At 45.2% G+C, this 27,615-nt stretch overlaps 1 long non-coding RNA gene across 1 annotated transcript in view; it reads right to left on the bottom strand.

Annotated features, from left to right (window-relative positions):
• Positions 1–13,850, bottom strand: part of LOC116156539 (uncharacterized) — a 67,107-nt gene extending 53,257 nt beyond the window's left edge. Inside the window, exon 1 of the long non-coding RNA XR_004140394.2 lies at positions 13,705–13,850. This is a non-coding gene — a long non-coding RNA (uncharacterized LOC116156539). The remainder of the gene's footprint in view (positions 1–13,704) is intronic.
• Positions 13,851–27,615: the final 13,765 nt, after the last annotated feature.

Raw genomic sequence — 27,615 nt, 5'->3', positions numbered from 1 at the left:
CTTTTGTGTGTGTGTGATGATAGTATTTGAAATCTACTCTCAGCAAATTTCCAGTATTTAATACAGTATTATTAGCAATAATCATCAATGCTACATTGGATGTCTAGATTTATTCATCCTACATAGCTCTAATTTTGTGTCTATAACCAACACTTCCCTGACTTCCTCACCTCCCTGCCCTTGGTAACCACCATTCTCCTCTCTGCTTCTGTGTATGACTTTTTTAGATTCCACATATAATCGAGATAATGCAGTTTTTTTTTCTTTCAATGTTTGGCTTGTTTGACTTAGCATAATGTCTTCCAGATTCATCTATGTTGTTGCAAATCGTAGATCTCCTTTTTTAAGGCTGAGTAATTTTTCATTGTGTATATATATATATATCACAGTTTCTTTAGTCGTTCATCCATCAATGGACAACTTAGGTTATTTCCATGTCTGGCCATTGTGAGTAATGCAGCAATGACTATGGGACCACAGACATCTCTTTAAGGTACTGATTTTACTTCCTTTAGGTACATACACAGAAGAGGAATTGTTGGATCACATGATAGCTCTATTTTTAGTTTTTTGAGAAACTTTCATACCATTTTCCGTAACGGCAATACTAATTTATATTCCCATCAACAGTGTACTAGGGCTCCCTTTTCTCCACAACCTCACCAATATTTGTTACCTTTTACTTTTTTGATAATAGCAATCCTGACAGGTGTGAGGTGATACCTCACTGTAGTTTTAATTTGCATTTCTCTGATGATTAGCGATATCGAGCATTTTTTCATATAACTACTGGCCATTTGTATGTCTTCTTTGGAAAAATATATTTTCAAGTCCTTTGCCCACTTTTTTAATCAAGTTGCTTTCCTGTTTTTTGTTTGTTTTCTTGTTTTTGTTTTGCTTTTTGCTATGAGGTGTATGAGTTTATATATTAACCCTTTATCAGATATACAATTTACAAATATTTTCTCCCAGTCCATAGGTGTCCTATTCATTGTGTTGATTGTTTCCTTTGCTGGGCAGAAGCTTTTTAGTTTGATGAAGACCCACATATTTAATTTTGCTTTTGTTGTCTAAGTTTTAGGTGTCATATCCAAAAAAATCATTGTGAAGGCCAATGTCAAGGAGACTTTCCCCCCAAGTTTTTTCTACAAGTTTTACAGTTTCAGGTCTAGTCTTTAAGCCATTTTGAGTTGAGTTTTTGTGCATAGTATAAGCATCTGATTTCATTCTTTTGCATGTGGATATCCAGTTGCCCCAGCATCATTTATTAAATGATAGTCCACCCTAGACTATCCTTTCCCCATTATGTATTCTTGGTGTTCTTGTCAAAAATTCTACATCATTTACATATTAAAGTCCTCTCTGTTCTTTTCCCCTTAGCCTACAATAATGTGGGTTCAATGCCATTGTGATAAAGACACAAATACAGGCAGTGGACACTGTGGCACTGCTAGGTTTCAAGGTTATAAAATGGTTGAACTGCTTTTCAAACTAAATCACAACCTAACAGTGGGTCATGAAATTAATGTATTGTGCGCAAAAAGCATGTTCCAAAAAATGATATAGAGAAAACCATAATGGGATTATCATCTCACACCTGTCAGAATGGCTATTATCAAAAAGACAACAGAGAACAAATGTGGGCGAGGATGTGGAGAAGAGGGAACCCTCATGCGATATTGGTTGGAATGTAAACTGGTACAACTACTGTGGAAAACAGTTTGAAGTTTTCTCAAAAAGTTAAAAATAAAACTGCCATATGATCCAGCAATTTCACTTCTGGGTATTTATCTAAAGAAAACGAAAACACTGATTCAAAAAGACATATGAACCCAATGTTCATTGCAGCATTATTTATGATAGCTAAAATATGCAAGCAACCTAAATGTCCATCAATAGATGAATGGATAAAGAATATGTATTTTATATGAATATTACTCAGCCATGAAAAAGAATGAAATCTTGCCTTTTGCATGACAACATGGATGAACCTAGAGAGAATTATGCTGATAATGCATGAGACAGAGAAAGAGAAATACTTGTGTTATTTCACTTATATGTGGAATCTCAAAACAAAACAAATGAACAAACATAATCAAACAGACACAGAGTCCTAGATGCAGAGGACAAACAAGTGGTTGCCAGAGGAGTGAGGGGTGGAGGGAAGAGAGAAATAGGTGAGGGAAATTAAGAGGTACACACTTCCAGTAACAAAATAAATGAGTCACAGGCATGAAACGCACAGCGTGAGGGATATAGTGAATAATTATGTAATATCTCTGTATGGTGACAGATGACAACTGGACTAATCATGGTGATTATTTTGAAATGTATAGAAATACTGAATCACTATGTTGTGTAACAGGAACTAACATGGTGTTGCACATCAATTATGCTTCAAAAACAAACAAACTCAGAGAAAAAGAGATCAGATTTGTGGTTACCAGAGGTAGGAGGTGAGGGAAGCAGTCAAAAGATACAAACTTCCAGTTATAAAATAAATAAGGGCTAAGGATGTAATATACAACCTGATAAATATAATTAACACTGCTCTACGTTATATGTGAAAGAGAATAAATCCTCTCATGTGTGAGTCTTCATCACAAGAAAAACCTTTTTTTCCTGTTTCTTTAATTTTGTATCTATATGAGCTGATGAATGTTTGCTAAATATATTGTAGAAATCATTACATGATGTATGTAAATCAGCCGTCATGTGGTGCACCTTAAATGTATACAGTGCTGTATGTCAATTATATATCAACAAGACTGGAAGAAAAATAAATAGATGAATAAAATAAAATTAGATTAGATTAGATTTAAAACAGTGAAAATTTTTTTAAATGAGAGAGGAAAAAAACATCAGCGTGTACCACATGGTGTCAGAATAAGTATCATACACAGAAAATTGTTTCACACACACACACACACACACACACACACAGACGGGACAAATGCAAAGAGACGCCAGCATCACCTCCAGAGCATGGCCCTGCAGGCCCACTGCAGTTGGCTGAATAACGGCTCCTGACAATATCAGGTCCTAATCCTTGGAATCTGTAAATGTTACTTTATAAGGAAAAAGGGGTTTTGTAGAAGTGATTAAGTTAAGGGCCTTGAGATGGATAGATTATCCTGGATTATCTGTGTGGGCCACACTCGCACAATCATAAGTGTTCTGAAAAGAGAAAGGTGGAGGGAGGTTTGACAGAGATAGAAGCACAGCCCTGTTCACACCTTGGTTTGGATCCAGGGAAACTGATCTCAGATGTCTGGCACTAAGTGTCGGCTGTTTTAAACCGTGCGGTCCGTGGTCATCTGCTACAGCAGTAACTGGGGCCTGCGGCAGTGCCCCTCCCCTCGCCTCTGCCGGCGGTTGCCTCCTGGGCTGGGCGAGGGTGACCCCAAAGGCGGCACCAAGTCTATCAGGGCGGTGGGGACAGGGACACTTAGGGGGCTCAGAGCTACCTGCCAGCTGGCTTGGAATATCTCCATATTTTACAACTGGTGCAGCAGCACTGGTCTGGGTGGGCTGCCCGTCAGCTCTCCTTAGGCGTGCGTGAATATCAGTGTCTGGGAACCAGGTCGTGATGTAAAATGCATTCCTTCTGTGGGTGGATGCCCAAAAACAAGGTGCAAGGCCACTAATCCAGACGACCCAGGATATGCTTAGACTGACTAACTCTTCTTTTCAGGTCGCCATCAACATGAAAACACAAAACTTAAATATCCTCACAGAGAATCTGTGGACTCCCAAGAATCATCCGCAGGCGCTCCAGGACCCTGGACCCCAGTATGAGAAACTCAGTAAAATCAGCTTCCCTCCAGCATCAGGCCAGTATTTATCCTTTTAACACCTTTTGCACCTTAAGCCTAGTTTGTGTGGGCTCGTCCACCCCCAGGCTGTGCCTACCTGTTCTTCCTTCTTAACCTGCTTTTGGCACCTGCTCCTCAACGTGGCCCTGTCGCGTGGGCCACCTGCCCAGCAGGGCAGGTCTTTGGCCTCGGTGGACCTGCCCTTAGCTGTGCGGGCTGGAGCCACCCTGACCTTCTGCCCTCACCTGCCCTCCACCTGGCTCGGCCTCGGGGCCTCACAGTCCTTCCGGTCCCGTGAGCCCCTGGTTCTTTGCTGTCAGAGGACTCACTCATCTCAGCCCCATGGTCTCAGAAGCAAAGATTTGAGTAAAATGCTGCTTTAAAAGCAAAACAAAACAGAAACATTGCCTCAGGTAAAACAAGCTTCTTTCTCTGAGGCCTGTTTTCTGCTTCTCCTTGGCTCTCAAACTGCCACATCCCATGTCTGGCTCTGATGCAAGAAGGGGTGGGGTCCCTCCCTGACAAGCAAGAACTGCGCTCGCGCCCCAAACGCCCCTATCTCAGCCGAAAGGCCTTTCTCTGCACTTCTGAGTTCTTTTTGTCTTGCTCCATCATAGGTGGGTTTTACTACTATTATTATTATTCATAGTTCTGCCTTCCTTTGTAGAAGAAAAGCTTTGAGCAACAAGTACATGGAGTTCCAATCCCTGTGGCACCTGAAACGCCCACCTCTTTCCCATTCTGGGTCACCACAGACTCCAGCTCCACCTTAGGGACACCAGAGGTCCAACCCTGAAACCTCCCTCTGTGGGACCCGAGTGTCCTTTTCTCTCGCCAAACCATTTCCTTACGTGTCCACCAACCAACCCCATTGAATCATGAATGTAACCAGGGCAGCACTGACCTTCACATACTGTTTTCATGTCCATCTGGCCATCTGACCCTCACCGCACTCTTGGATATTGGTTATGTTTGCATCACTCATTTTATAGATGGAGACATTGGGGCTCAGAATTCCAGAGACCCATTACTCTGTGCGGGTCATCTAGTAAGTGGCAGAGCTGGCTCTGGGCCCACATCTTTTGACTCTAGATCCTGTCCACTGTCCACTCCACCCCTTTGCCTTATCCTCTGTGTATAGTAAAGTTAAAATGAAGGAGAGAGAAGAGAGGACTTCTCCATCCTCGCCCTCCAGCAGGGGCCGCCAGCCTGGAGTCACACAGAATCTTCTCGACCCTGAAGCTGAAAGACCTTATACGTGGGCCTTACTCTCATGGGCAAGGCATGGTGTGAGGCGCCCAGGAAGGTCCGCCTTCAGCCTAGAACTTGACAAGGTGGCTGAAACCAGAACTCCACTATTAGAGTCCATTCCTTTTGTGTCTCAGCGTCACGGGGCAGCAGAACTTTGGGATCAGACACCTCAGGATTCCAAACTCATTTCCACTCCTTAGCTGGGTGGCCCTGGGCGAGGCTAGCCTTTCTGCAGTTCTCGCCTACGTGGTGGACAGGCCTTGTTACATAATTTGCACAAGCCCAGTGAAAGTGAAACTATGGGGCCTCCTCATTCAGAAGTTAAGAATTTCAGAGATGGTGACAGCAGAGCATTAAGCCAAAGGTGGGGCCCTTCTAAGCATGGGAGGTTCCATCCATGAAGTCAGTCCTGAGAATAGGGGGTTGTTCCATGGAAAGGGTGTTAGGAGAATTTGATGCTTAATGGAATGTTCGATTCCTTTCCTGTCAGTCTCCAGTTCTCCAGCCAGAAGACCCATTTGGGGCGTTCCTGCACAGGCAGGTTCCCAGAACTTTCCTAGTCCATTCCGATTCCTGGGTGGGGCCCAGAAATTTGTGTTTTAACAAGGATCTCAAGAGAGTCTGATGGAAATGACAACCTCCCTTTAAGAATTTAGGCAGTGAGCTTTTTTAACTAGCAGTTAGTTTCCTGAATGTGATGGTTTTATAAACCCCAGTACGCAGCTGACCCAGTGGCCCTGGTCCCCTGGGTGTGCCCTGGAGGAAACAGCCACAGGTCTGTGAACTGAAACAGCCAGCCACCAGGAGGGTTCATGTCCGGCATCCCTGGTCTGTGTTGGCATGAAGCATCCTCAGCTGAACAGAACTCCCCCTGAGGAACAGCCACCCAAGCAGGGGACGGCCTGTGTCTGCCTTGTTCCTCACCGCGCTTCCACCCTGAGATCCTCAAGCAGTCCTGCTGCTTCTGGAATTCTATCCCCCCGGGGCTCTGTGGGTCCTGGAAGCACCTGCTCTCCCCTCAGTGCCCTCCGTGTGCCTCACAGGTAGACCAGGTTTATGTCTAAGTCCCCTTCAATTTCCAAAGGAAAACGGGGCTTCTTTCCTGACATGGGATAGAAAAGCATCTTGGAGTTTAGAAATCCTGATTGCCTCCTTGTGGTGAGCAATTTGCATCCCTCACTTCATTTAAGCCTCACCACAACCCTCTGAGGAAGGATCTGCAACCCCATTTTACAGATGAGGAAGCTGAGGAGGACTTGCGGCCTTCCCTCATAGGAAGTGGTGGACTTTAAATACAACCACTCTGCAAGACAGACAACGCAAATGTTAGCAATCCTTATTTTATGGCTGAGGAAACTGAGGCCCCAGTGGGTTAGGCGATTCCCCAAGCATGAATGCTATAAGCAGGAGAGCTGAGATTTGAATCCTAGCAGCCTGACCTCAGGCCCCAGGGTCTTCCCAGCTCACTCACTCTGTGCTTCTCCAGATTGTCTTCCCTTCATCCTCGTCTCAGTCTGTTCAGGCCATTATAGCAGGACACCATAGACTGGGTAGCTTATCAACAACAGAAAGTTATTTCTCACCATTCTGGAGGCTAAACATCCAAGATCAAGGTGCCAGCAGGTATAGTGTCCAGGGAAGGCCACTTTCTGGCTCACAGATGGACCCTTTTCCCTGTGTCCTCACAGGCAGAAAGGTCAAGGGCACTGTCTAGGGTCTGTTTTCTAAGGGCACTAGTCCCATTGGTGAGGGCTCCACCTTCATGCCCTAGTCACTTCTCAAAAGTGTCCCCTCTAAACCATCACACTGGGAATGAGGTTTCAGAGTATGAATCTGGGGAGGGGGACACTGAGTTTCTAGCAGCCCTCTTTGGCAGAAACCAAAGAGGCTCTCTGCTGGGTACTTAAGGGAGGAGCTGAATTCAGCGGGAAGGAGGGAGCCTCCGCTTAGTGAGGGCTCGTAGCATCCTGACCTCCGCGGCCCACACACAAAAGTTGCATCAGCCTCTGTTGGAGAAACATCTCTGGCACATCCTGGGACCTGAAGGGGTCGGCCCCAGGTGTGGTGGTTGTCTCTCTTCCAGGGCCACACCTGGCTGCTCTACTCAGGGAGGAAGGTCAGATGTGGACCTAGCTTCACAATCCAGGAAGCTGGAAGGATCCCTTCTTTCCCAGGGCACCATACCCAGGCCTCCTGCTCCTCCTCTCTCACCTCTCCCCCGTGCCAACCAACCTCACCCACTGCCACCCAGGCTGCCCCATAAGTCCCTCCTTGCGGACTCCCACACCCCCAGCTGCCACTCCTGCTGCCGTGGTGAGGAAATTGGAGGGCAGGTCCCCTGGAGTGACCCAGAAGCAAGGAGCTGCGGGGGAAATAACAGACCCAAATGGCAGTAGATGTTGCAAGAAAACAGCTCGCTGCTGGAGCCCCAGGGCGTGCCTCCACCCTGGATTGCCCTGGCAGCACCCTGCGGTGGTCAGGCCTGTCAAAAATTTAGATGACTTAGATGGAAAAGAGAAGTCAGTCATAATGGGCACTTAGAAACATCATAATCATCATCCTCATCATCATTGCTGGTGTTTTTACCACGTATTTTGTGCCACGCACTACTCTGCACAGTAATCTATTCATTGAGCATTTAGCACGTCTAATTTCTTTACTCGTCTTATTTCAATGACCCTAAGGGGCCAGGACTCTTACTCGCTCATTTTGTAGATGAGAAAGTTCAAGCTCAGAAACCTAAAGTCATTTGCTCAGAGTCACACAATCAGTAAGTGGTGGACCTCAAACTCAAATCCAAGTGCTCCTGGCCCTGAAAGCCTATATTCTACTGTTTCTGTATCTAGCAGAGTCACTGCTAGAACTAGACAACGCAGGTGGAATGTGGCTTAAGCCTACTGAAACTCTTAGCAGCAGTACAGCTTCCAAAAAAGTTTGCAGTGATTCATTACAGGGGTCACCGAAAGGGAGAAGCAGAGGTAGTAAGGGGAAACAGCAAGGTGGATGCAACTGCCAGCAGGGCAGCCCTAGAACCAGTAACTCGGCAACTGCTCCTTATACCCCGAAGGCCAGATTCATCCAATTATTCCCCAGTCTACACAAAGGAAAAATTAGGCAAAACCCGAAAATGGGGCTTTAGTTGGGATTTGGGGAACCATGGGTGGCTAGTTAATAAACATGGACAACACCTGTTTCCCCAAACTGTAGTTTGTCAAGCCATCAGGGAGGCCCATCAAGGAACTCACTATGGGAGGGAAGCCCTATATAATTGGCTGGTTGAGATCATGGTGACCCCGGGCATGAAGAGCACAATCAATGGGGTAGATGAGACCCGCCCCATTTGCTCAATAAATAACCCCAAGACCAGACCCCTCCAGAGGCCCCCAGATAAGACCCATTCAGACCAGAGGAACATATCCTGGAGAAGACTGGCAGATTGATTTCACAATCATGTCATCATCCTCTTAGGACCAAGCAACTCCAGGTATCTCTTGGTGATGGTAGACACATTTCCTGGGTGGACAAAAACATTCCCCACTAGAACTGAAAAGGAAGCTGAAGTGACTAAGGCATTACTAAAAGAAATAATCCCCAGGTTTGGGCTCCCAGGATCCCTACAAAGTGATAATGGTCCAGCACTTGCATCTCAAATGGTGAAGCAGATAACAAGTGCTCCGGGCATAAAATAGACCTTGCCCTACTCAGCCTCGGGGAGAGCAGAGAGATCCCATCAGACCTTGAAACCGACCTTAGCCAAGCTATGTCAGGAAACTCAAGAAAATTGGGTTAAGTTGCCTCCCATTGCCCTGCTCCGCATGCCCTTAGTCCCAAGGGATAAGTTAAAGTTTAGTGCATTCGAATTCATGTATGGTAGACATATTCCCCAAGCCTGAGAGAAGGGACACCTTAATGTCCCTGAAATGAAACAACTCAAGTGTGCCATCCAGGTAGGAGAACCATGGAAGCTGTCAGGGAATATGGTAACCAGGTGCTATCCACACCCACTGACCTGGCCCTCCACCCCTTCCGGCTAGACCTACAAACCTAGAAACCCAGCAGTTCACAAAATCAGCTCATTAAGTGAAACGGACTCCACTTGGTGATCCTAACTACCCATTCTGCCTTGAAGTTGCAGGGGATCCCTCCGTGGGCACATCGCCCTCCAGTGAAGAGACCCCCGAGCCCCAGCCAGAGACAATGGACGCCCCTAACTACTTGTGTGAACCTCTCTTCCTAGATTACCAGGGAGGCTCTGTGTGCTGGCCAATACTGCTTTTATGTCAGTGCAGGTAGCTTGGATGGAAAAAGTGCAGACAGATCACTGGAAGACACAACTTAGCAGACAGAAGTCAGCCAGCCTCATCTGGCCAAACAAATGCAGAGCGAGGTAAAACAGGCCCTCCCCAGCGGCACTTGGCTTCTACCTTTCCTGGGCCCTTTCACAACCATTGTTCTCTTACTAATATTTGGGCTGTGTGTCTTAAATTGCCTGGTGTCCTTTGCCTCCAAAAGGTTAGAATCTATAAGACTTCCAATGGTGGTCACTCAGGGCAACGAACAGTCAGGGCGAAGGCCTGGGACAGCCAAACAGATCTAAAGGCAGCTGGAAAGAAGTTCTGCTTGTCTCCCTGGGGTTATGACAATGCCCAACTCAGCAGGAAGTAGTTACGGAGGACAGACCATCGCCCCTCAGAGCCCCTCAAGAATGAGGAGCAGGATGAAAGGCAGAGGAGGGATTTGTCACCAGCAAAGCCCACTGGGGTCCCTGGGAAAAATAAGATGAAATTTAGGTGATAAGATAAGGTCTAACTTCTCTTTTTGTGCTTAGTCTAGTTGCACTTGCCTGTAGAGGGCTGTGTGCAGAGGCCTTGCACAGAACACAGAGGGTTAGAGCTCCCAGCTCGGAACTGCTGCGGCCACCCAACGCTGCTGCTCTCGGGCCATGTGCAGAAGCCCTGCGCATGCGCCTCAGTTCACAATGGCGGGGGCAGGCCATGCGCAGAGGCGCTGTGCCCAGCGGTTAGCTCCGCCCCCTCCCAGCAGCCTAGATCGCTGCAAAGCAGCCCCGCCCATCGCCTGCTCTAGAGCTTGAGCTCACACCTCTCCATTCTTTGATCAAAGAATAAAACTTTCCTTCCACTTCTGAACTCAACTCATTCTAGTTCTATTGGTGTGAGTGACACTGGGCAGGAGAACCCTTGTTGGGGCCCAAATCGAAAGGCTCAGTAACAGAAGCTAAAGAAGACATGGTATCTTCCCTCAGAGAGTGTGAGGTCTGATACTGCATAGCTATCGTGACTAGCATGAAACAAGACCCTGGAACAGCCAGGGAACCATCCTGTGAAATCTACGGATAAAGCCCACGCTGTGGAATGCAGAAGGAGAGAAATGGGGCCCTGGTGCCTTCGTTGCTGGAGCAAACCTTACCTAATGTCATCCCAACCACCAGACTTTTTAGTTATTCTTATGACTAAACAAATATCTTCCACTATTCAAGCCAGCTGGAGTTGGATTCTCTGTTATTTACAACAGAATGCTCTGCTACATCAGTCCCCTTGCTGCTCCTCTCCTTCCTTGTCCATTGCTGGAGGCCTCTTTCTCACAGGGAAAAAAGGAGGGAAGAAAAGAGGAAAGGATTTCAAAGCCAAATCCATAGATTTGACTTCTTGGTAGCTGCCCTGGAAAGAGGTCCAACAAGGGATACTTGGAGCTGTCAGCCAGAGTAAGTTCTCAGTTATTTGGAAATGTCAGTGGTCCATCCTCTCCCTTCTCCCACAGATAATCAAGAGTTGGCTGAGAGTGCTGATCCCCACCGAGCACAGCCAAGGAAATATCACTGCTCTGGAATCCTGAGTCTTTCCAGAGGTATAAACCATCATGTTCAGAATGAGTTCCAGGGCCAGGAGCAGAGGCCACCTCATGTTAGTGACCCATCTGGAACACCTCAGGCCACCTCACAGACACTAGGAGAGCAGCGTGTAAGCACCTCTGCTTGCTCCTCTTCCTCTGTGCCCCAAAGGACAAGATGAGTTAAGGCCTGAAGGCCAATCTCACCGACCGATGAGAGTCAATACAAGAACCCAAGTGCACAACACAGCCCTTCCTGGTAGCAGGATTTCAGACAAAGCGTGAGGCTTAGTGGATCCTTGAAGTGCCAGGCAAGAAGCTGGAGACAACCAGGACCACCTGAAATTGCTCTGAACCCAAGATGGGAGAGAGAGGGTGGGCCTAGAGGACAATACAGTAATAGTCCACAAGCCAGGACATCCAACAGGCTGGGCCAGCTCAGGGGCAAATCAGGCAACTGCCAGCACCTGAAGTTCCAAGAGAAGGGAACACATCACAGCAGCAGGGTGCTGGGGAGATGGTCACTACCCAAGGGGTGTGTCCACGAGGGGTAGAGCCCCAACCGCCAGTCCCCAGCTCCAACACATACTAACTGGGCTCCTCAAAGAATCTCTTAGAGATTCAGTTTCCTCATCTTGAAAATGGGAGTAATAATAATTCCTCCCTTATGAGATTGTTTTGATAAGTAAATGCGTGTTAAGTGCTTAGGACAGTGCCTGGCACACAGCTGAACTCAGCACATGTCAGCCCCTTGGCTACTGGGGCTAAGGGGACTGGGATCCAGTGGGGAGGCTGGGAGGGGGAAGCAGCAGCGAGCAAAACAGGAGCCTGATGCTCGCCCCTCTCTAATCATTCAACACTTGCACTTACAGTGTGCCAGGCTCCGAGCTAGAGACGCAGAGGGGCCAAGGAGCACCACTACACTTCCAATTTAAGAGCTGTGTAATCTTGGATATGTTCCCCAACCTCTCTGTGCCTTTAGTTCCCATCTTTTTAAAAAGTGGAGATAATGATAACTTGAATTGGCTAATATGAGTGAAAGCACTTAAAACAGTACTTGGGAAAGGCCACACAAGTATTTGCTGACACTGTGCCCATGGCCCTAATCCACATTCCTCCAGGCCCTGCAGCTCTCCCCAAGCCTCTGAGCTCCCAGCTCAGACACGGGGGCCTTTTTAATTGCCCAGTTACAGCTCAGACTATGGCACCAATCACACATTTACAGAGGGCTTCATGTATCCATTTAGGATTCTTTCGGTTACAAGTAGCAGTAAACCTGCCCCAAACCAACATCAGCAAAAATGAGATTTTATGAGCACACATTACTGAAGAGTGCATGGCTTAGTTCAGATGCTCAAAGGGTGAGGTCAGGCTCTGGTGTCACTCTGTCGACTTGGCTCTACTTGGTGTGCTAACTCTATTCCCAGACTGGGATCTCTACTCATGGTCACAAAATGGCTGCCAACAGCGGCAGGAGCTGCCCCCTCCCTGGCTCACAATTAGTGAGAAAAGAGTCAAGCTGCCTCCCTACAGGCTCAAATGAAAGCCCTCAATCCAATCTCTTTGCCTCTGACTGGCCTGACTTGGTCATGTAGTAGTCCCCAGTGTTTTGATTAGCAAGGTCTGGGTCAGGGGCCACCCCTAGAGCCAGAAATAAGGCCACATAGACAAACTCCACATACTCCCCTCCACCGAAAAAAAAAAAAAAAAAAAAAAAGAGTTTGCGATATTTGAGAATTGCAGAGGAGGATTATAATAAAGGAAGGAAAATTTCTTCTTCCTTAACATCTCCCTCTAAGCAGTTCCTCACCTCTTTCCATCCCCAAAATGAGAGTCAAGGCAAGTTGTAGCTTGACAGAGAAGAATCCACACTTGGAAATAAGACCGCCTTGAGCAAATTCTGGCTGCCTGGCTGGCTGCCTCTGCGACCCAGGGCAACTGACTTTTCCTCTTTGGGCCTCAGCCTGCTCGTCTATAAAACAAGACCAGTAATCCTATGTACTTCACAGGGCTGTTGTGAGATTAAATGAAAGAATAAGGCCCGTCTGGCCCACAGTAAATCGTGAATTTGCACTGGAAGTTGTTCTTAGTGAGCAGATGCTCCTACATGTCTGCTCCTGCTCACTCAGCACTGGGCTCTGGGCTAGCAGCCTCCAGAGGAGAGAAGGGCGCAGGGACGGCCCTCTGTGACTGAGTGACTCCCTCCTGAGAGTGGGGTCAAGAGTGCAGGACCCAGGAAGGCCAGGCTGGAGCACAGGCCCAGGGGTGGGAACCCAACAATGCCAAGGAGTTCCTAGGGAGTGCTCCCTACCCCCAAGTTCAGAAGAAAACCACAGCATCTCTTTTTGCCTTCACAGCCCTCTCTCCTGAGGGAGGCAGTGAAACACATGATCCAAATAAGGCCCAGAGCTGTGCCGGAATTTGCATGCAGAGTGTTTATATAGATTTGAACCTCTCTGTTGACTCGCGGCTTAGACCTCCAAAGCCTTGTAGTTCATGAAAGTTTAATGTTCTGTTTCATGATGTTCCTTGCCATCGCTAAGTGGCTCTGTCAGCTCTTGGAAGAGAAACTTCCCTCTTCAGGGTCTATTTCCCCTGCCCTGAGCTGGAGAGCCCCGTTGCTAAGGGCATCTGTTCTGTTTGCTTACGAGAAGTACAGATGTGAATAGTCACCAAGTTGCCTCTTTTGTTCTGCTCATCTGGCAGCCGGGGCAGCCGGCTGATGTAACAGCTGCAGAACACTGGGGCTCCCCGAAGGGGGAAAGAAAGCAAAGAAAAAAGCCAAACGTACCCCAGGAGAAGATGCCAGCACTCAGAGGCCTCCAAGAATTGGACCTAATCTTAGGAAACTCACTCCACATCACTCCGATCTGCATGGAGGCTGCTGGGATGCAATTCAGCTCAGCCCACCTCCGTGGAGCCAGCGCAGGGCAGCTGTCAGGGGAAGATGGTGGCTCAGAAGGATCAATAAGATACAGTTTCTGCCCAGGGCGGGAGTGGGAGGTTCCTGGCAGGGGAAGAGCTGGCTTTACTGTGAAATAGTCTAAATTGCCAAGTATTCATTTGTGTCCCATCCCCATCAGAGGATCAGGTGCTCAGATCTTAACCTGAGCTAAGTTATTTGTTCAAGTCAAAAGTACAGACTTGTCCTGAGTAACCAATGGGTTTCCTGCACTGTGAAAGCACGAAAGAAAGAATAGATGTGCAAGAAATATTTGTCTAGTTGCTGACTCCCTCTGAAGTATACACCCAGATTAACTTTATAGAGCACAATAATGCCATAAAATAAGGAGAAAGCATAGATGAATATTAGTCCAAATCCAATCACACCTTATCAGCTCCCCTCGCTGCCTCACTTGTCCAAAGCACCATTATCTCTCACCTGAGTTATGTCAGTTACTCCCTAACTGGTTCCCTTTGACAGCCCGTCCCTTTTTCAGTTTATTCTCAACACAGCAGCCAAGATAACCTGTGAACACTAAGTTATATCACGTCATTCTTGTGCTCAAAACCCTCCCATGGCTTCCCATCTCACAAAAGGCAAAAGCCAAAGTTTTCCCAGGGGATGACTTTCAGGGCCCTCGGTGACGTGTGCCCCCCACTTGTGGGGCCACCTTGAAAATGGCTCCCACAGCCCCTGCACCTCACATCACATGAAGTAGAGGTGCGTTCTTCCTTGTGGAGCCTCAAGACACTGCAGAATCACTAATGAATAAACAACTATGATTTTTGTGAGTTTACGGTGGTTTGTTACACAGCAAGAGATAGCCATTAAGATTTCAGAATTTTCTTACAAGTTCACTGCAAAAAAGATTCAAAAACCGCTATTGCAGAAAAATATTTAATGAACAGATAAATGCTTCATTGTGCATTAAATTTCAAAAGGTTATAAGACAGTATGTATAACACAAAAAATATTTTTTAGTATGTAAGTTCTCTGTCAAGTTCTCATGTAGCTTGAATTTTTAGTAAATTCACTTCCATAGTAGGTATAAACAAGTTGCAAAATGCGACTCAAGACTTTAACAGAATTGCCAGTGATTTGTTTGTTCTGCTTTCTTTATAGAGGGAAAGAGAGGAATAGGGAAAGAAAAGAAATTCTTTCATTTATTTCTAAACCCCCTACAGTCTAAAGCAGACATTATCCTCGAAATCCCAGAAAGGAAATGCACAAAGAAATAGAATAAGTTAATTCTTCGGCTGAGGTACCAGGAGCCCGATTTCTGATGACTTAGGAAATTTGGATAAATTTTCAATATTTTAAAATACATTTTGTTATATACTGCTGGCAGCAGTGGTGGTGGTGGTGGTGCCCTTGACCCAGCCCCAGATAAGACGCGGTTCCATTGTGTAGTCTGGGAGACCAGCCTGGCTACGGAGCAGGTGAAATCGGTCCCTTGTGTTCCTTCCTGTGATTTCTTAACTCTTTTTTATGTGTCTTTAGTCTAGTGCTTGTCACTGCTCCTTGCAAACAGAACAGGTCTAAATCAATACAACCACACTGAGTTTTCAGGCAGCTAAAATTTCATTATTTTTTACTAAGCTTCCCTTACCCTGGCATTGATTTTTTTAACATTTTTTATTGATTTATAATCATTTTACAATGTTGTGTCAAATTCCAGTGTAGAGCACAATTTTTCAGTTATACATGAACATATGTATATTCATTGTCACATTTTTTTCTCTGTGAGCTACCATAAAATCTTGTGTATATTTCCCTGTGCTATACAGTATAATCTTGTCTATCTATTCTACAATTTTGAAATCCCGTCTATCCCTTCCCACTCTCCGCCTCCTTGGCAAGCACAAGTTTGTATTCTATGTCTATGAGTCTTTTTCTGTTTTGTATTTATGTTTTGTTTGTTTGTTTTTGTTTTTGTTTTGATTCCACATATAAGCGATCTCATATGGTATTTTTCTTTCTCTTTCTGGCTTACTTCACTTAGAATGACATTCTTCAGGAAGATTTTTTTTTTTTTTTTGAGACAAAACACAGTAGTTTACATTTTTCTGAATTTCATTTCATCTTCATTCTTGTTTTCAATGGTGCTCCCCAACCTGTCAAGTCCAACTGAACCTTAGTTGGATGACCTGTCATACGAGCCATTCCTCTCTGCCTTAGGTCTTCTGGAAATTTTACAAGTATGTCTTGGGGTGTCTTCATTGAGAAAATTGCTGAACTTTTAAACTCTACTGGAGTGGATGGAGCCTTCCTGCAGAATTTCATAGTCATTTAAGTGTTTAAAAATTTCACGACCTCTACCAGAAAATTAATAGTGTCAGACACCACGCTTATCTCTGTAACTCTGTTGCTTTGATGTTGTGCTGCTGTGCACAGAAACATGTGCATATGTGCGTCCAGAAGAAAAACACCATAGCTTTATGAGTTAAGTACTGCTTTGACTCAGTTTACACTGGAATTTTTTCTCCCGGTGAAATGTAAGTTAAACTTAGTGTTTGTCACCAATAAATGGTAATACTTTTTTAAAAATAGTGTCAGACAAATAGGTAGGAACGATGTAAGCAGGGGTAAGGTGACTTTAAGACCAAGTGTCCACAGCCCCACCCAAAGTCAATATGAAACTCCCCTGAGAATCCCTTCCCTTCAGTTACTCTTCCACAAAGGCACTAGCCCTTTTTGAGGTCCAGTGCAAATATCTGTTCTGTATTTATTATTCTAACATGTCAACGTCCTCTTCCTATTTGCCATCATGAGCTCTTTTGAGGCAGGGACAATTGTTGTCATTTGGTTAAACAGAATACAGGATTAGGGGCTTCTCAAATGCTGGATGGGGAAAAATGGGATGAGTCACAGTAACATGCAGGATGTTTCTATAAAAACCTCTTTTAACCATTTAATAAACATAACAGATCAATGGAGAAGGAAAGGATTACTCAGTAAACAATGGCAGGATATTCATCAGACATCTTGAGGAGGAAAAATGCTATTTCAGCCTTAAATTCATACCATGAATCAAAATAAATTCCAGAAAGATTAAAGAGACAGATGATGCAAACACAAATCATTAAACAGACATACAGATCAATGGAACAGAACTGAGTCCAGAAATAAATTCTTACATTTATTCTTACATTTGTGGTCAATTGATTTTCAACGAAGGTACCAACACAATTCACTAGTGAAAGGACAGCCTTTGTAACAAGTGCTGCTGGGACAACTGGATAGTCAGAGGCAGAAAGATTCTTCCCTCCACGTTAAACACTAAATTTAACCCAAATTGGATAGTAGACTTGAATGTAAGCGCTAAAACAATAACACATTTAGAAGATAACATAGGAGAAAATCTTCAAGACCGTGAGTTAGGCAAAGATCTCACCAATATGTCACGAGTATGAGCCACAAAAGAACAAATTGATAAGTCGGACCTCATGCAACTCAAAAACTTTCGTGCTTTGCAAGACAGCATTAAGAAAATGAAAAGACAAGCAACAGACTGGGAGAAAATATTTGCAAACATGACTCCTGCTCTCACGGAGTTTATCTTCTTTAGAGGGCATGGGGGACACACAGACACAAATTAGCAAATAACAAAATGTCAAATCATGATTAGTGCTCTGCAGAAGACAAAAGGACTGTGATGTGTTGACTGTTGTCCATGTTAGAGTGTGTAATTAGGAAAGAGTTCTTTGCTGAGATGTCATTTACATCAAGCAATTTGAACTCTGAGTAATAAGCAAAGAGTCAGTCACATGAAGAACCATAGGGAGCATCCAATGGGCAGAAGCCGCAGCATGTGCAAAGGCCCTAAGGTGGACAAGAAACGATGGCAGGTGAGGCTCTGTTCATTTGGACAGGAGGGAGAGTGATACCAGATGGGGTGGGAGACTTAGGAGGATGCCTGGCCCCAGAGGTCTTTGTAAACTAAGATGAAAAAGTGTCTGTCCTTAAAAGTAACTGAGTCAGATCAAAGAATGATCTCTACTGAACAGAGAATGGAGTCCAAGAGGGTGTATCACTCAGAATTCTGAGCTGCAAATGAACAAAGCTGACTCTGGCTGGTGTAGCAGAAAGAAATTTAATTTAATTAATTTATTTAAAGGGCTTTATTTTAAAAGAATATTGGGCAACACAGAGATATTTTTGGAGGACCTGGAAAACAAGACTTAGGGTCAAGGGTCCAGGGACAATTCCTAAAACCACAAGTGGGGAAGCCCCACTGCTGATGTTCCACTGGGGGTACTTCTGTGTGTTGAACTTGACTTTGGCATCCTTGCCACCCCCAAAGCTTTCGCTGTTTCAAAAAAAAAAAAAAATCTGCACAGACATTCCTTTTCCAAGCTGCTCCCTGTGAAATCAAAGTTTCCAAAGCATGCTGAGTGTCAGAGCTTGGTCACCAGGTTGCATCCTAGTTGCAAAGGAAGCTGGGAATTTGAGTTTTCTAGACTCTTAATTCAGGGAGTAAAACTTCCAAGGCTGGCATTTTCTCATATATAAGAAGTATGCTTTTAAAATTACTAGGAAGTCAGAAGACATAATAAAATCCAGTAAATGGAAGGAGAATCACAAGGCTGTTGCAGCATTTCAGGTGAGGGATAGTGAGAGACTTGACCAGCGGATACCATACAATAGGACAGTGGCTCCCAAAGCACGGCCCAGACCAGCAGCATCCACATCCTCTGAAAACTTTGTTAGACGTGCAAATTTCAGGCCCCACCCTGAGCTTACTAAATTTGAAACTCTGAGGGTGAGTGTAGCTCAGCAATTTGTCTTTAAAAAACCACCCAGATGATTATGAAGCACGCTAGAGTTTAAGAACCAAGTACTGGCATCACACTGGGGTTAGAGCTTCAGTGCATGAATCTGGGAGGCGGCCACGAGCCAGTCCAGAGTAGATACGTAATATCAAGAAGATTCCTTCTCTTTGCTAACGTGAGTGTAAGGTACACAAATCTGTGACGTTGCTACATTAGTACCTTCAAACCCTTCTCCTCAACTCCCATTCCTCCCACCCCTCCCCTCATCAGACTCTCATATAGACAAACTGCGTCCTCATCTGTCCCTAGATCTCTGATTTTGCCATCTGGCCTCCAGTGCACCTTCCACGCAGCAGACTGACTTCATGAAATAGGCAATTCTCTCTACGTCAGTCCTTAGCCACAAACCCCATAGTTCAATGTGTTTCTAAAATGTTCCTAATTCTAAGAATCACCAGGGCGTTTGTTAGTCAGACCCCACACCCCTCCCAACAGTTCTGGAGTGAGTCTGGGGCATCCAGAATTTGATCAAGAGTCAACCAAGTGATGCTTATCATCCAGTTTGAGAAACACTGCTCCACAGGTTAAAGTTCAAGAATCTTAGCAAAGCACAAATATGACTCGGTAAACTGGCCTCATCCTTTCTCTCCAGCTTCCTGCCACTCCCCTACCCCGCCCCCAGCACTCCAACTCCAGCCACGGGGAGTTGCTTGTGGCTCCTGGGCACCCCATTCTTCCTTGTGCTCCCCTGAGTTAGCATCTGCCTCTCTGTCTGAAAGGGTGCCCTCCCTTCTCCTGGTTACCTAACCAGCTCCTCATCTTTCACCTCCCAGCTCAAGCCGCCTTCTTCCATGAAGGCCATGGAGTGTGTCTCCACTGCAACAACCATTTCTGTTTTATATTTGCTTATTTGCAGGTTTGCTTCCCCACCAGATCAATAGGTCCTCCAGAGAAGCAAATGTGTCTTCTCGTCTTGTATCCCTGACTCCTTGAACAGAACCAGGCTCAATCCAAGTACCCAATGGATGCCTGCTGACTTAATCAATTAGTAAATTATTGTGGGCAGGACAAAGGAATTCAACAGAATTGCATATTCCTTAAGAACTACACACACACACACACACACACACACACACACACACACACACACACACACACACACTCCCACACACCCAATCGTATCCAAAGAGGAGACGAATGCCACCCAACATGAAAACTAAGGCACTAGCTATTGCGGCCCATAATGGTAATGATTAACCACAAGCCACTCCCTCTCTGGGTTCAGATCCAAATGAGAAATGGACAGAGGGCTTGGTCAGAAATGGGGAAGAAGCTGCTTTGTTTCTGGCAGTGAGGCTGGAGAAGGTGGAGGCTTCTGTCTAAGACATGGTTGGGCTTCTGAATATTTTCCCCTGACTGAAGACCTTGGCACAGACCCTCTCCCAGAAGATGGGCCAGAGCCCTAACCCACAGGTCTGCTTCCACCCGGACGCCGAGGATGCCTGCTTCCAGAGAGCAGGCTGCTCTGCGGGAGAGCCTTAGAAGAGCCTTCCCCTATCTCACCCTCCAGAGGAAGTCACTTCTCTTTCTAGGGGGTGAAGAAGGAAGAGTGGGGAGTGACAGACATGTTTCTCCCACGTGCTTCTCTCCTGGGAGGGGGCCGAGAGTCCCCGCCCCCAAGGAAATGTGGGGCGTGGGGGACACATTCCCCTCACTGAGCCCCACAAGGAAGTGCTTCAGGATGGGCTGATATCTGTAGAGTCAGGTTTAAGAAGGAAGTGAGCAGCAGTTTTTCCAAAGTCAGAAAGGAAATGGAAAAGTTTACATCACGTGAATCTCTGGAGGGCTGAGAAGGAGCCTGTATGAGACTCAGAGTCTGAAGTTCAAATTCTCCCCAACTTCAGCCACCTTCAGTAAGAAGGTGGAGGTGCCACTTAATATCTCTAGGCCTCCCTCCAGTCATCCACCAGACTAGGAGTGAGGAGATTAATCTGTCCTGGCTCTGGTCAAGTTCGAGATGAAGGCGGAAGGGCTGGGTGGACTCAGTAGTACCAATTATCATGGGTACCAGTAAGAACCAGTGTCACACTCAACACATGGGTGACTGGGGAATCCACACCACTGCCACTCTGGTGGCTGGCCCTCCCTCATCGACCTCTCCCCCCACTTTCCTGCTAGATCTGCCCACCTCACCAACCTCTTTCAGCATCCGCTCTGCCCCCAGACCCCAAGAGACGGAATTTATGTTTCCTGCCCCCTCAAGTGCCGCTGCGGTTCACATTTAAGAACTCTCCCACACTAACCGCAGTCTCTGTGCCCTTAAACCATGCTCTGATGTTATCACTGTGTCTGGTTCGGAGGTTCTAGGGATTCGCATGTCTCAAAAATGAGCCCCTTTTCTTATCAGATAGAGTTCTGAATTTAGTGGAGAACGGTCTTCCTCGGCACAAGCAAACCCCCACCCCAGAGGCTCTTCCTAAACGTTAGATGTTGACGGCAAACTCTCTAGCCATATTCCCTACAGCTGCCCCCTCTCTCGTGTGTCCACACCAGCAACATTTCGACCCGGGAAGGTCTGCCCAGTCATCAGACGCATCCTATAGATAAGGACCACAATTTCTAGAGGAACTAAGTAACCTGGCCAAGATCCCACTGCAAGAAAGAGGCTAAGTAGGGAGCTTCCTGGGGACTTTTTTCTCACCGGCTGAGACTGGAGTCAGGAAAGCAGACCTCTGGCCCCCAGCTAGTACAAATGTGGTCAGCCCCTTGAAGTCTGGCTCGGTCCTAGACTCTGCATATTTACCTCCTATGTGCCAGGCACCGGGTGAAGCCCTTCACAGACATCACCTTATTGAATCCTCCTAACAGCCCGAGATGTACAGCCTGAGGGAAGCTACATAACCTTTCTATGTCTCAGTTTCCCCATCTGAAAAAGTGGATTCTAAAAAGTCCCCACCTCTTAGGGTGGCTGTGACAGTCTCATGAGTTAACACACTTACAGCGCTTAGAACAGTGCCAGGCAGAACAAGCACTGCCTGACTGAGTATTTGTGATACAAATAATGGTACAAGGACAGTGGTGGATACAGGAACACGGAGGAAGAGGGCCCCTGCCCCAGGCTTAACAGGTGAGAGAAAATTTCCTAGGAAGCCACCTACCTGGTGAAGCGCTAAGCCACGTTGCCTCTAGGGGACTACAGGGGACATTTTCTCTAGTCCCCTCCAATGGTCACATGTGAAATGCTGCTTCGGATGGGAGTGAATGTTCCCTCCAACACGTAGATACGCGTGCTGGTCCTTACTTACAGGCAGACTGACAATGGAGAACTCGTGTTCCCCCATCTGACCAACTCTGAGAACAATGTCAGGGGCTTCCTGTAATGAAAGGGACTAAAAATACTTTTTGATGTTGGAGAAGTGGAGGTTGAGCAACACTGACTGAGTGAAATACAGAAACAATACCAAATGGTACCCAAGCAGCCATGCAAGCAGCCCACCTGGCCTTTGATCTCTCAATCTTGCCCTAAGACTCGGTGCGTCTTGTTTTGTTCTGGGAGGCCATGCTGTGTCTTTGTGTTTGCAAGCTTCATCTAATTGTCTAGAGAAAAAAGTTGTTCAACTGTGACTAATGTTGAATTATAGCGTGAGATGGTTGCCAGCAAATTGAACACCTAAATAATATAACTTTCTCTTCTTTGCAACCCTTTGAAGAGCTTGAAGAACTGGGAATTTGCTTAGTGCTTTTGGACTCAACAACCACTTCCGTATTTATTACCAAATTATTGTTAGAATCAGGTATACTTCACATACCATCATAGTTTCGGTTAAATTTAACTTTTGTTAAACCCCAGTGGAATAGTCTTTATGGTTTGTAAAACTCATCATATATATTATTTCCTCTTACTCTCTTCCCAGCTCAATAAGAGATAGTCAGGACCCCCACCACAACCACCCCCTTTTACAGATGAAGAAACCGAAGCACGGGGCAGTGAGGAACTTGTCTGAGCTCACACGGCGGGCGGATGACAGCCAGCCTTCTGATGGTACAGCAGCCCCTCATTCCGTGCCTCCCCGCCAACTCCCTGGAATTCCATTTTATTCTCTGTTTGGGGTATCCTCCTTGTTATAAATTTCCTCTGTTTATGATGGCCAATCTCCAAAAGAGGCCTCAGCCTGGCCAAGAGGAACCTTCTCTTTCTCTTTGCAAGTAAGTTTTTCCTCTTCTCCTGTCTGGAAAAAGTGGCTCAGCAGCCAATTCAGTGAGCAATTCAGTGATTTAGGAACAAATATGTGGTAGAGCTGAGTCTCTCCAGATGTTGAGCAAAATGACCTAAGACACACTTGGACTTTTGGGGTCTGACACCTCTTTTGGCCAAACAAAGGGAAAGGGGGCCCCATAAACACTTGAAAGATTAATGATAATATTCTTATTCAAGAAGGCCTACTATGTACAGATGCTCTACAGAAAGCTGGGACTCAGGATGACTAGCTGGTGAATAATTATATGATTATGTGATAAAATATTACAATTTGCTTCCCTTCCATTTCCGTCCCTACAGGAGGATTTTCCACCTTTGCACTGTTGAACTCAGGAGTGGCTGGATGATTGGTATTGGCCTATGACAAGTACACAAAGGTGACACATGTCTTCCAGCTCATGTTGGGCTCCTCTGTTTTCCATGTGCCACACTGGCTGGCAATGTTCCAGAGAGAGGTGGCTCTGGGTCCCAGAGAGGCGTGGGGAAGCCAAGCTTTAGCCAGTGCAGAATGGCCATGTCATATAAGCAAGCCCTCTTTCTCTGCTGTGTGTTTAACCACTAGTGTTTTCATATGGTTGTTACAGCAGCAGGATCTAGCCTCTCCCAACTGGTAAATTTGTATGAGCTCCCATAACTGGTATATAATTGAACCAAAATAGTTTTCCAGAATTAAACGAATGCCTACTAAGTTGGATTAACTATGCTAAGTGCTTTCCCTATATTACCTTAATGAGTCCTCACAGTGACCCTGTAACTTGTATGTAGAGTTCTTCTCCCAATATTTCAATCAGGGACATTTCAGCTCACATTGCTCAAAAGGAGCAGATCCAGGACTGGAACCCAGATTGCTCTGAATTCATACCCCAGTTTCATAATGACTACTTCATGCTGTATCCTTGCTCACTTCTTCAGGACACAGAGCTGGGGAGATTGAAAAAGAGTAGACTGCATTTTCTCACCAGTATCAGACTGTCAGATGGCACTCATGCACTTATAAAGTCAAGAGAATAACAATAATGTGACCCACCCCAAATTATGAACAATTACCTAAGGAACACCCTGTCTATGGACAAAGGAGGTGGATATATTTGTTGCTTCCTTGACACGTCTCCATTCCTGCTTAACTCCTTCTTCAGTTTAGAAATCCTGCTCAGCTACTGACCTATAGTTCCTACCTTTCTCCTTCTCCTCCTCCTCCTCCTTTTCCTTCTTGATGGAGGTACTGGGTATTGAACCTAAGACCTCGTGCATGCTAAGCACATGCTCTACCACTTAGCTATACTCACCCCCACCACCCTCTTCTTGGTGCACAAATGAAGATACTAGGTCTACCTCCCACTCTGACAGCAGACAAACAGTATCTCGGGGAATGGAAACAACAAAGACTTTGGAAGGAAACAGATCTGAGTTCAAGTTTCAACTTTGCTACTTACTAGATTGGGGACTGGGTGAGTTGCTTGAGAAAGTCTGCACCTATAAAATGGAACACATAAGATAATTATGCCTACCTCACTGGACTATTGGGAGCAGAAATTGGGATCGTTTGACAAGTATCTTGGACAGGGCCTGGCATATAATAGGTACTTGATGGATATTAGTTCCTTTAAGAATTTACCCAAAAAACATGGCGTGGATCCTCTGCTTTCCTGCCTGCCCTTGCCCTTTGCCTGTAATCCCTGCCCCTCACCCCCTGCCCACACACACCTTCCATGCTGACTCCAGGGGAGGTGCTGGCTTCCACTTGTATGTGTTTCCTGATCTGACTGGGGCCTCAGCATATATCTTCATCCTGAGAACATGGTTTGGAAATGGAGATTGGGTGGCTTGAAAACTAGACTGAGCTTGAAGAATGTTAAGAGTTAAACAAACCAGAGACAAGTTTTGGAAACTAATTATTTTTAGAAATATCATTTATAGGGGAAAATGCAAACCAAGTTCCAAATACTCAACTCCCAGCAAACATGTGGATCACAATCCTTTGAAACTGAGAGGTAAATACACATGCTTGTATATATTTATACCAATCATTTCCTTATATGTATTTATTCCAGTTATTAAACAAAAATTATGTATTTTGACCATTTCCAACTAACTCCTACAGTTACTAAAACATTTTCTAAGTGACCAATAAAATACCATCTTTTTCTCAGCCCTTCAGCCCTCAAGCCGAGGTGTGGAGCAGGGGACCCACGAGTCAACCTGAGGTCCATGCTCTCTGAGTCATTGATCTCCTCACCTTTTTCTTAAGAAAATCAGTAAGGAAGGCTTTTCAAACATGCAACTGCTTCCACAGTGGAAGCCTGAAGATCAGGCCTGGTAATCCTTGAGGTTTCTTCAATGAAGACACAGAAGAAAGAAATTCCATTTGACCATTGACACGTTGACATTTTCTCTCCATTCACCATATTGACCATGTTGAGAAGACAGTACAGTGTGTGTTTCTTCACCATGTTATCCATGTAATTCAGATTCTCTCCTGGACACAAACAAATATCAGTGAGGTGCCAAAAAGGGTAGATAGAGCCCAGGGATTCAGGCAGACCTGATTTCAAACCCTGTCTCTGATGTGAACAACTTCTATAATGGAGGCAAGAAATTTAACCTGTGGGCTGCAGTCCCTCAACCATAAAATGGGGATAATAATTCCCACTTCACAGAGTATTGCAAGGATTAAAGACCTTGTATAACACTACCTAGTGCACAATACCTACTCAAGGAATGACTACTGTCATTAATGGAATCTAAGGTCAAGTTGACAATCTGGTGTTATGTGTATCAGCTGACAAAGAATTGCATTTCAAAAACCCATCAGATTGAGTCTCAAGCATCAGGCTAATGATTTATCCAGTTCCAGATTTACTCAGACAAATATGGAATTGGGGTTTCTGGTTAAAACTAAATCTTCCTATAGGTTAATATTAATGCTCTAAGCAGCCTATTTACTTTTTAAGGAAAAATTAATTATGCTATTTTAGGGAATACACGGAGACCAGTATAAAGTGAGGTGAGTGACAAAAAGTAGTCATAAATTTATGCAATCCCTGTATGCATTCTTCATTGTTTTATGATTTTGTTCCTCCCCCCACCACAAAATAGAGTTCATTTCTTGACACCTTGACTCTAGGCTTGGCTTTGTAATTTACTTTGATCAACAGGTCAAGAGCAAATGTGATTTAGACAGAGGCACACTGGAGTGTGCCCTCTCTTGCCTCCCTGAGACCACCACGTAAAGAACCTCAGGGTAGCCTACTAGAGGATGAGAAACCACATGGAGTAGCAGTAGGTTTTTTTCAGCTGGTAACAAACACTAACTTCCAGACGTGTAAGTGAAACCATTTTGGACCAACCAGCCTCAGTTAAGCTACCAGATACCGGCAGCCATAAAATTGACCCCAAGTGAAACCAACAGATGAGCCACCTGGCTGAGCCCAGCCCAAATTGCTAACCCACAGAATCATGAGCAAGTAACACAGTTGTTGTCTTAAACAGTTTTGAGATGGTTTGTCATGCACAAAAGGTAACTCATTCACAGTCTTTCACAGGTGGTTCTTTGGGTGGCTGCTGGGTTCACAGTAAATCCCCAATCTCTAGGCATTGCCCCTAAGTCATAGCTGCCCTGCTCCCTTGGCCATAGTTTCTTGGTCAAGAGTGAGCCCTGTGTGAGACTGGGCCAATCACATTCCCACTCGCATCGCAGCAGTGCTGTAGATGGCTGGCCCAACTACTGTCATTGCTGAGGGTCTGGGGTTGCCTTGGTTCTGCTCTTTTCAAGGCCTGGTTGTTCTAGTTCCTTATATTTGATGAGCTTCCCTGGTATCCTTCAGATCAGTTCCATTTCTCTTCAAGATAACTAGCTTTGCTTTCTGTTCCTTCTTTTTAAAAAATTTTTGTTGAAGTATAGTTGATTTTCAATATTATATTAGTTATAGGTGTATAGCATAGTGATTCAGTATTTTTACAGATTTTAATTCATTAAAAGTTATTATAAGATAATGGGTATAATTCCCTGTGCTATACAGTATATCCCTGTTACTTGTCCATTTTATACACAGTTATTTGTATCTCTTAATCCCATAACCTCCAAATTCCTAATGAATAAAAGTCCCCATTGAAAAGTTTGACCCTCTAGATTTCTGAGGCAAGAGGCAAGCATAGTTGGTAAGTATATTTGAACGTTCCTTGTACACAGAACACCATGCCGGCCTCTGCAGAGGAAGAAAGGGTGAAAAGAAGGTACCAACCTCACCCTCATGGAGTCTCCAATGTAAATGTCCTCTTGGCTCAATTTTCTCCCAACTTTTTCCTTGATTTATAGACTGGCAACTAAAGAGAATTCTGCCAAGTCAGTAGACTTTGAATTACTCCTAGTTAACTTGAATTCTAAGACCGTGTGTCATCCTTAGCTTTACTGGGAAAACCCACAAGCACATCTGATTCTTCACTCCTTGCCTAAGGCCATTCACATCCTTGAAAGATGAGGAACTAAAAGTCACTTCTCTTTCTGAGTATCCCACAGCCCAAAAAGGATCTAATGCCCTTCCTTGTGACTTTTAAGAAGACTCACTTATCCTCTCTCTTTCTTTCTCTCCCTCTCTCTCCCTCTCTGTCTCTGTTTCTCTCTCTTTAAACTCAACCCCTTTTAGAACTCAGGCAATATAAGAAAAGCATTCATCTAACTGATCTTGGCTTTCATTTTCACTTTTACTTGAGTGGGGAGGAAACTTGAAA

This window comes from Camelus dromedarius, chromosome 1, assembly GCF_036321535.1.
Source record: "Camelus dromedarius isolate mCamDro1 chromosome 1, mCamDro1.pat, whole genome shotgun sequence".
Lineage (NCBI taxonomy): Eukaryota > Metazoa > Chordata > Mammalia > Artiodactyla > Camelidae > Camelus > Camelus dromedarius.
Note: the sequence above shows the minus strand (reverse complement) of the source record. Positions and strands in the feature narration are given on the sequence as shown.